Source organism: Dipodomys ordii, unplaced genomic scaffold, assembly GCF_000151885.1.
Source record: "Dipodomys ordii isolate 6190 unplaced genomic scaffold, Dord_2.0 Scaffold24, whole genome shotgun sequence".
Classification (NCBI taxonomy): Eukaryota; Metazoa; Chordata; class Mammalia; order Rodentia; family Heteromyidae; genus Dipodomys; species Dipodomys ordii.
This window is the reverse complement of record NW_012267240.1, coordinates 7,011,008-7,019,209: the sequence shown is the minus strand read 5'-3', so window position 1 is coordinate 7,019,209 and position 8,202 is coordinate 7,011,008. Positions and strand designations below refer to the sequence as shown.

At 38.9% G+C, this 8,202-nt stretch overlaps 1 protein-coding gene and 1 pseudogene across 1 annotated transcript in view; one reads left to right on the top strand and one right to left on the bottom strand.

Moving 5' to 3' along the window:
* Mastl (microtubule associated serine/threonine kinase-like) overlaps positions 1 to 8,202 on the bottom strand; it is a 58,739-nt gene that overhangs the window by 25,350 nt on the left and 25,187 nt on the right. The gene's annotated exons all lie outside the window — the stretch shown is intronic.
* Positions 2,498 to 2,798, top strand: LOC105984371 (annotated as a pseudogene).

Here is an 8,202-nt window from a genome sequence, read left to right as displayed (position 1 = left end):
TGCTTATGTGGTGCTGAGGAATCAAACCCAGGGCCTCATGCATGCAAGGCAAGCCCTCTACCACTGAGCCACCTTCCCAGGCCAAAGCTATTCTTGATGAAAGACATTACTGATGTACCATATACAAGATATTATGTAAGGTTAAAATGATACAAAATTTATTCAGCTCAACTGGTAATCTAAAACTATAGCTTTACTAGAAGCTTGTATTTATGCTCCCAAAGTACTACAAACTGTAGACATAAGACATTTCCTTTCTTTTAGGGGCAGTGTTGGAGATTGAACCCACAGCTTTGTACATGAAAGGCAAATACTCTACTAATATGCTACATGCCTATCCCTGTATAAAGGATTTTCTCACTTTGACTGGATAAAACAAATGGTAATGGTAAATTAGGTATCAATGCAGTACTATAAAGCAGCACTATTTATAGGACACTTGCACCTTTATCATAAAAATAATATTAAAAATAGCCATTCCTTAATCTATAATTGGACAAAAGATAATTGAGCTTTTAGTAAAGACAATTGTACATAAATTCTTTTTGTTTTTGTTTTGGGGCTTGGAATTTAACCTAGGGGGTATGCAAGTGCTCTACACCTAGCCCACTCATTTTTCTATGCACCCAGATGCCCATCACAGTGCCTTGTACCTATCTCGTTCTAATAAGACTAAGCAAAGCTAAAGCAGAAAAAGGCTGTAAGCGATATATGCATAGTTTGTATATCAACAGTTTTCTGTTTATCAAAGCTATAGGTATCTTTTTTCAGGAATTTATTTTGTTTGGACATAGGGTCTTGCTACATAACCCGGACTCTCAATCCTCCTGCCTTAGCCTTCCTAGTGCCAGATGGTAGGTACCATTATGTTTCAGCTTTTGGCATATAATTTTTTTTTTTTTGGTGAGTCGGGGTACCTACTATGGGTCTGGGCGCTGTCCCTCAGCTCTTCAGCTGAGGTTAGCACTCATCACTTGAGCTACAGCGCAACTTCCAGCTTTTTCTGCTTCTGTGGTGCTGACGAATTGAACCTAGGGCCTCATGCATGCGAGGCAAGCACTCTACCACTGAGCCACTTTCCCTGCCCTAGCATATAATTTTGATATAAGAAATAAGACTACAGCTGGGTGCTGGTGGCTCACGCCTATAATCCTAGCTACTCAGGAGGCTGAGATCTGAGGATTGAGGTTCAAAGCCAGCCCGGGCAGGAAAGTCCCTGAAACTCTTATCTCCAACAAACCACTAGAAAACTGGAAGTGGCACTGTAGCTCAAGTGGGAGAGCGCTAGCCTTGAGCTGAAGAGCAGAAGGACAGCGCTCAGGCCCAGAGTTCAAGATCCACAACTGACAAAAAAAAAGAAAGAAAAAAAGAAATAAGACTACATTTGGAGCCGGGCACTGGTGGCTCACACCTGTAATCCTAGCTACTCAGGAGGCTGAGATCTGAGGATCGCGGTTCAAAGCCAGCCTGGGCAGGAGAGACTGTGAGACTCTTATCTCCAATAAACCACCAGAAAACCAGAAGTGGCGCTATAGCTCAAGTAGTAGAGCGCTTGCCTTGAGCTGAAGAGCTGAGGGACAACGCCTAAGCCCAGAGTTCAAGCCCCACGACCGGCAAAAAAAAAAAGACTACATTTGGAGAAAAAGCTCAGTGGATAATTAGATTTGTAATCAAGTCTTAGCTTATCCAATTATTAGGGTGCAACTAAATATTTTCAAGTATTAGAGTTTTCTCACTTGTTAATTCTATATATGTCCTAAATACATATAACTTTCTCGAGGTCCAAAATCAAAATAAGGCAAGGTCTATGAGAACAACTTACATTGACCATTCAAGGCATTAAGTATATTCCTAAGAAGAGGAACAGGGTTTCATAGAACTAAATTGTCCACTGTCACTAAGTTACAAAGTGTGAAGTGCTACATAAATTCAAATTATGTCCCTCATCTTCCTCCTCATTAACTGGTCTTCACACACACACACACACACACCTTTGAGGGTTGGCATGATAGCACATGACACACAGACACACAGATACACACAGACACACACAGACACACACAGACACACACAGACACACAGACACACACACACACACCTTTGAGGGTTGGCATGATAACATATGCCTGTAATCCCAGGACACGAAGATCACAAGTTCAAAATCAGTTTGGGTGATATGGCAAGACTATAAAAAAAATGCCAAATCAAACTGAACCAATCAAATGAAAACAAAAAAATATTGAGTTTTAAAATTTAAATGACCGTGTAAACTTTTGGAAATCAATTTATAAAGATGCACAACACTGCAGTTACTACTTCTTTCTGTATGTTTTCCATAGACCAAAATAGTGAAATTTTCCCCAATGATCATTACAATATTATAGGTATTTGGAGGAATATATCATTAGCAATATATTTTATTCTACAGCTTAAAAACCTGCCACAATCTCTATAAGAAATGGCAGGATCAGCTTTTTGGGCTGGGACCTGAGTTGTGGCAATATGGCCAAACGCACCAAGAAGGTTGGCACTGTCGGTAAATATAGCACCTGCTGCGGTGCTTCACTCCGGAAGATGGTGAAAAAATCTGAATCAGCCAGCACACCAACTACACCTGCTCCTTCTGTGGTAAGACTAATATGAAGAGCCAAGCAGTGGATATCTGGCACTGTGGTTCCTGCATGAAAACATTGGCTGGTGGTGCCTGGACTTACACCACCACTTCTGCCATCACAGTCAAATCTGCCATTAGAAGACTGAAGGAATTAAAAGACCAGTAAAAGCTCTACCATCTGAGATATTCCTACCCTACAATAACTGGGTTAATTTATTAAAAAGAAAAAAGAAATGGCAGGATCAAACAATTACATTTTTTTTTTGGCGGGGGTGGGGTGGGGGGGTCCGGTCGTGGGGCTCTTCAGCTCAAGGCTGGTGCTCTACCACTTGAGCCACAGTGCCACTTTTGGCTTTTTTCTTTTTGCTTATGTGGTGCTGAGGAATCAAACCCAGGGCCTCATGCATGCAAGCCAAGCGCTCTACCAGTGAGCCACCTTCCTAGCCCCAACAATTACACTTTAAAATTATTAAACTGCCAAATGAAATTTAGAATTTTGAGACTTTTTGTTCTTTCAAGTACACAATACAATAAAAATTTTCATTTATACTCACATGAGTTTAGTTCTTTGCTAGAACCAGGAGTAATCTCTTTTTGATCTATAGACATAGGACAAATTAATCCTTGAGAAAGTTCTGATGTTTCAAATTGATGGGCTGAAAGGATGTCTGTAGCCTCTTGACTTTTTTCTGTACTTGGTGTGAACTATTGAAAGTGAAAGTTTAAAACAAATATGAGATTTAAGAAAAGTATCATCCAAAATAGTAACACCATCTAAGTAGACAGGTCTCGATCTTTTTTAAAATAAAAAGATAAAAATACTTTAAATGAAAGATTAAAACCCTTTTTAATTAGAAAAATAAATTTTATTTTTTAAATAAAATCTAGATCTTATTTAAATTTAGATTTTTTTTGCCATTTTAAAGGAGACTTTTTTTTTTTGTCGGTCGTGGGGCTGGAACTCTGGGCCTGGGCCATGTGTCTGAGCTCTTCAGCTCAAAGCAAGCACTCTACCACTTGAGCCAAAGTGCCACTTCCAATTTTCTGGTGTTTTATTGGAGATGAGAGTCTCATAGACTTTCCTGCCTAGGTGGGCTTTGAACTACAGTCCTTAGATCTCAGCCTCCTGAGTAGCTAGGATTATAGGCGTGAGCCACCGGCGCCCAGTGAAACGTTAAATTTTAAGTGGTAATCATTATATGGTATGTTACATGAGTTTTTTCTCATCAAGTACTTACAAATCCCAAAGAACTGATGAGAGATAACACTTGTCCTGGGGTTCTTGAATAATCTTGTTTAGGTTTAGCCATTGATGGTGTTGTAAGGATATCCATCATATTGATATCTATGCACAAAAACCAAAGTACATGAATTTCTTTAAAACCTTCCATTGTCATCAGAGAACTGCAGCTCAAGTGGTAGAGCACTCATCTTGAGCACTAAAACTCATCGACAGTGCCCAGAACCTGAGTTTAAGCCTAGGGATCAGCATGCATGCACACGTGCACATACACATGCACATGTGTATGCGTACACACACACACACACACACACACACACACACACACTTCTGAAAACCTATGATTGTTATTGACCAAGTCAATGATCACATGTTTTGAATTTTCCCCTTTTTCTGCACTATTAACCATATCTACAAAACTGGTAGTTTTTGTGCAGTATAAATATGCGCAGTATAAATATGCCATAGTATAAATATGACCACCTAATCAAACAGCTAGAATCATTAAATGGTCTGATAGAACACAATATTTCTCTGAAATAGATAGGTAAAATGATACATAATCCTATTATCTTCTTAGGACACTCAATTACTAAAAGTGATCATTAGCTAACTAGCAAAAGGTATTTTTTGTAAATCAGTTTTCTGAAAAGGAGGAAGAAATTAGTATAATCAGGGGAAGTTCATATTAACCTACATGACAAGACAAAAATTGACCCATGTTACTAGAATATTTTAAGGTATAATATTTCAAAATAATTTGACAGAGAAAGAAAGAAAAGAGACAGAGAAAGAAAGAAAGAGAAAGAAAGAAAGGAAGGAAGGAAGAAAGGAAGGAAGGAAGGAACAAAAGGGTTTCCAATAGTTTATCTGGAATTATAGAACTTAGACTATTTCACAATTTTAAAATGTTTAGATTTTAGAAAGTTTATGTGGTAAGCATACTATAATATAGTGGGTCATGCCTGTAATCCTAGCTACTCAGGAAGCTGAGCTCTGAAGATCATGGTTTAAAGCCAGCCCTGGGAGAAAAGTCCTTGTGAGACTCTTATCTCCAATTAGCCACTCAAAAACCAGAAGTGGTGCTGTGGCTCAAAGTGGTAAAGCACTAGTCTAGTAAAAAGAGCTCAGGGACAGTGCCCAGGCACTGAGGTTAAGCCCCACAACCACCACCAACAAAAAAGTATTGGCAGATTTTTCTTTTCCTGGTCCTGGGGAGTTGATCTCAGTTTGGGTGCTGTCCCCAGCTGGGCCTCTTTGGGCTCAAGGCTAGTGCTCTACCACTTGAGCCACAGGAACACTTCTGGCTTTTCTGAGTAGTTTATTAGAGATGTCTCCTGAGGACTTTTCTGCCTGGGCTGGCTTCAACCCACTATCCTCAGACCTTAGCCACCTGAGTAGCTAGGATTATAGGTGAGAGCCACCCCACCGGCACCTGGCATGGCAGATTTTTTTTTTTCCTGTGAGTCATAGGGGCTGAACTCTGAGCCTGGGCACTGTCCCTCAGCTCTTCAGCTCAAGGCTAGTGCCCTACCACTTGAGCCACAGCGCCACTCCTGGCTTTTTTCTGCTTATGTGGTGCTGAGGAATCAAACCCAGGGCCTCATGCATGTGAGGCAAGCACTCTACCACTGAGCCAAGCTTCCAGCCCATGGCAGATTTTCTTGAGCAATCATTTAACTAATTTATAATCCCTCAAGAAAAACTTCAGTATGTATTTTTTCAATCTCATTTACTAGATCAGTATATTTTTTTGATATACTTAATAGTGTATAACAGTTCATTTATTTTTTTTTGGCATTAATATTTCTTAAATGAACTTATTCTCATGTGTGAACGTGTGTGAATTATGTGTTCCCTTTCTTTGACTCTTTGTTTTCTAAGGTGTTGATAGCATATATATATATGAATTAATTTTTATCTATTAACTCTATCATATTGTAGTTATTTTGCTTATGCTTAATTATTAAGAACAAGTATCAGTAGGGATAAGTCAGGAGAACAGGAGGTGTGAGATTCATGTTGAATATATGTTTTAAAGACCAAAAACTATTGATTCTCATTTCTCTTTTTGTTATTTTTGGTGCTGGAGATAGAACGCAGGACTTAATGCATGCTAAACCCACATACTACCCTTTACAGCTAAAACTCCTTCCACCATGTTTCTTGTTTATCAGAGAGTGCCACCTCCCCATCATTACATATTTCGAGTATCTTTTGAGATAAATAATCACCACATTTTAAAAGAAAATTGCCTACTGTTTTCCTTACCTCTATTCAAAGTGACTTTGGAGAGGCCAAAATCTGTCAGCTTAATATGACCCTCATTGGAAATAAGCATATTGTCTGGTTTCAAATCCCTAAAAAGGCAAATCAGAGGTAAGTAAAATAAGAGCTAGTTTCGATGTGAGAAGGTGTGTATGTGTAGAGGTGGGGGCAGAGAGAAAGAAATAGTTCTTTAAGAGAGACAAATGAACCATAACTTATTTATAAAAACCCATTGTTAGCTATGAAAAGTGCCAAAAAACCCTCTCAAAGCAAAACATTATTTGTATAGAAGGATGTACAAAAAAGTTAAATGATTTAACACTACATTATCTTTTACATTATGTTTTAGCACTTCAATTAAAGTAAGTAAACATCAATAGGAAAAAAAAATTAGTCTCAAGCCAGTTTAAAATTACTTATCTGTAAAAGAAGATCTAATTAAACTTTAACAGGTAAGAGCCACTTACCCTTTCCTTACATAAAGGGAAAGAGTATATATCAGCTAGGACTATGATGGCAGAGTAGATAGTATATTTCATATTATATTTTAATACATTATATAATATTTATTTCATATTATAGCATTTTAGAGACTAACTTCATATTATAATGCATATTCATGTTCAAAGCACCACATTTTAAAAATACTGGAAGGCTGGGTGCTGGAGACTCACACCTGTAAACATAGCCACTCAGGAGGCTGAGATCTGAGGATCCAAGTTCAAAGCTAGCTGAAGCAGCCAAGTTTGTTAAACTCTTTAATTAACCAGCAAAACACAAAGTAGAGCTGTGGCTCAAGTGCTACAGCACCAACATTGAGTAGGGAATATAAAGGCACATGAGAGTGAGAGGCTCTGAGTTAAAGCCCTAGAACCAGCACAATACATATTCATATATATTTACATGCACAAGAATTATCAAAATTTTTCAACTCACATAAGCTACTACCAAATTTTAGATAACCTGGAAGTAGATAAGTATGTATTGGGAGTCAAAGAATTAAGACATATATTTGATTAAGAGCATTTTTAAGTGATAACTCGGAGAAAAGCCAGGCTTTACCTGTGGATAATTCCATGTCTGTGTAGGTAATCTAGAGCTAGTGCTACTTCAGAAATATATTTCACAGCCATCTCTTCATCAAAATAACCATATATATGTAGGAGAGACTTGACATCTCCACCAATAAGATATTCCATTACCTATCAAAAAGGAAATTAATATTGTTAAATAAAATTATCAATACCTTAAAATGTAGTCATTAAAATGTAACATTAGTTACATATTTTTAGCATAAAAAATAATTTATTTTTCCTTCTTATGATTAAATTGATGGCCTTTTTTGGGGGGGGTCGGGGGCTTGAATGCTGGGCTTGGGCGCTGTCCCTCAGGTCAGTGCTCTACTGCTTGAGCCTCAGTGCCACTTCCGGTTTTCTGGTGGTTTATTGGAGATGAGATTCTCAGTCTTTCCTGCCCGGACTGGCTTTGAACCGCGATCCTTAGATCTCAGGCTCCTGAGTAGCTAGGATTACGGGCAGGAGCCACCAACACAGGTTAATTGATGGAATTCTATGATGACATCTAAAAGGATGTTACCATTAACAGGAAAAAAATAGGTAAAATTATAGTATATACACTATGCTCACATTTTACCATTCATTTTAAATTTTGTTTGTTTGTTTTTTTTGGTCGGTTGTGGAGCCTGAAGCTGTCCAGAGGGCTTGGGCTTGGGCGCTGTCCCTGTGCAATTCAGCTCAAGTCTAGCGCTTGGTCCACAGCACCACTTCCGGTTTTCACCACTTCTGGTTTTTTGAGTCGTTAATTGGAGGTAAGAGTCTAGACTTTCCTTCCCCGGGCTGGTTTTAAACCTCCATCCTTAGATCTCAGCCTCTTGAGTAGCTAGGATTACAGGCGTGAGCCACCAGCACCCAGCTGGCACCCAGCTATATGCTGCTTTTTAAAGAAAAGGAGTCGGGGCTGGGAAGGTGGCTCAGTGGTAGAGCGCTTGCCTTGCATGCCTGAGGCCCTGGGTTCGATTCCTCAGCATCCCATAAGCAAAAAGAAAAAAGCCGGAAGTGGC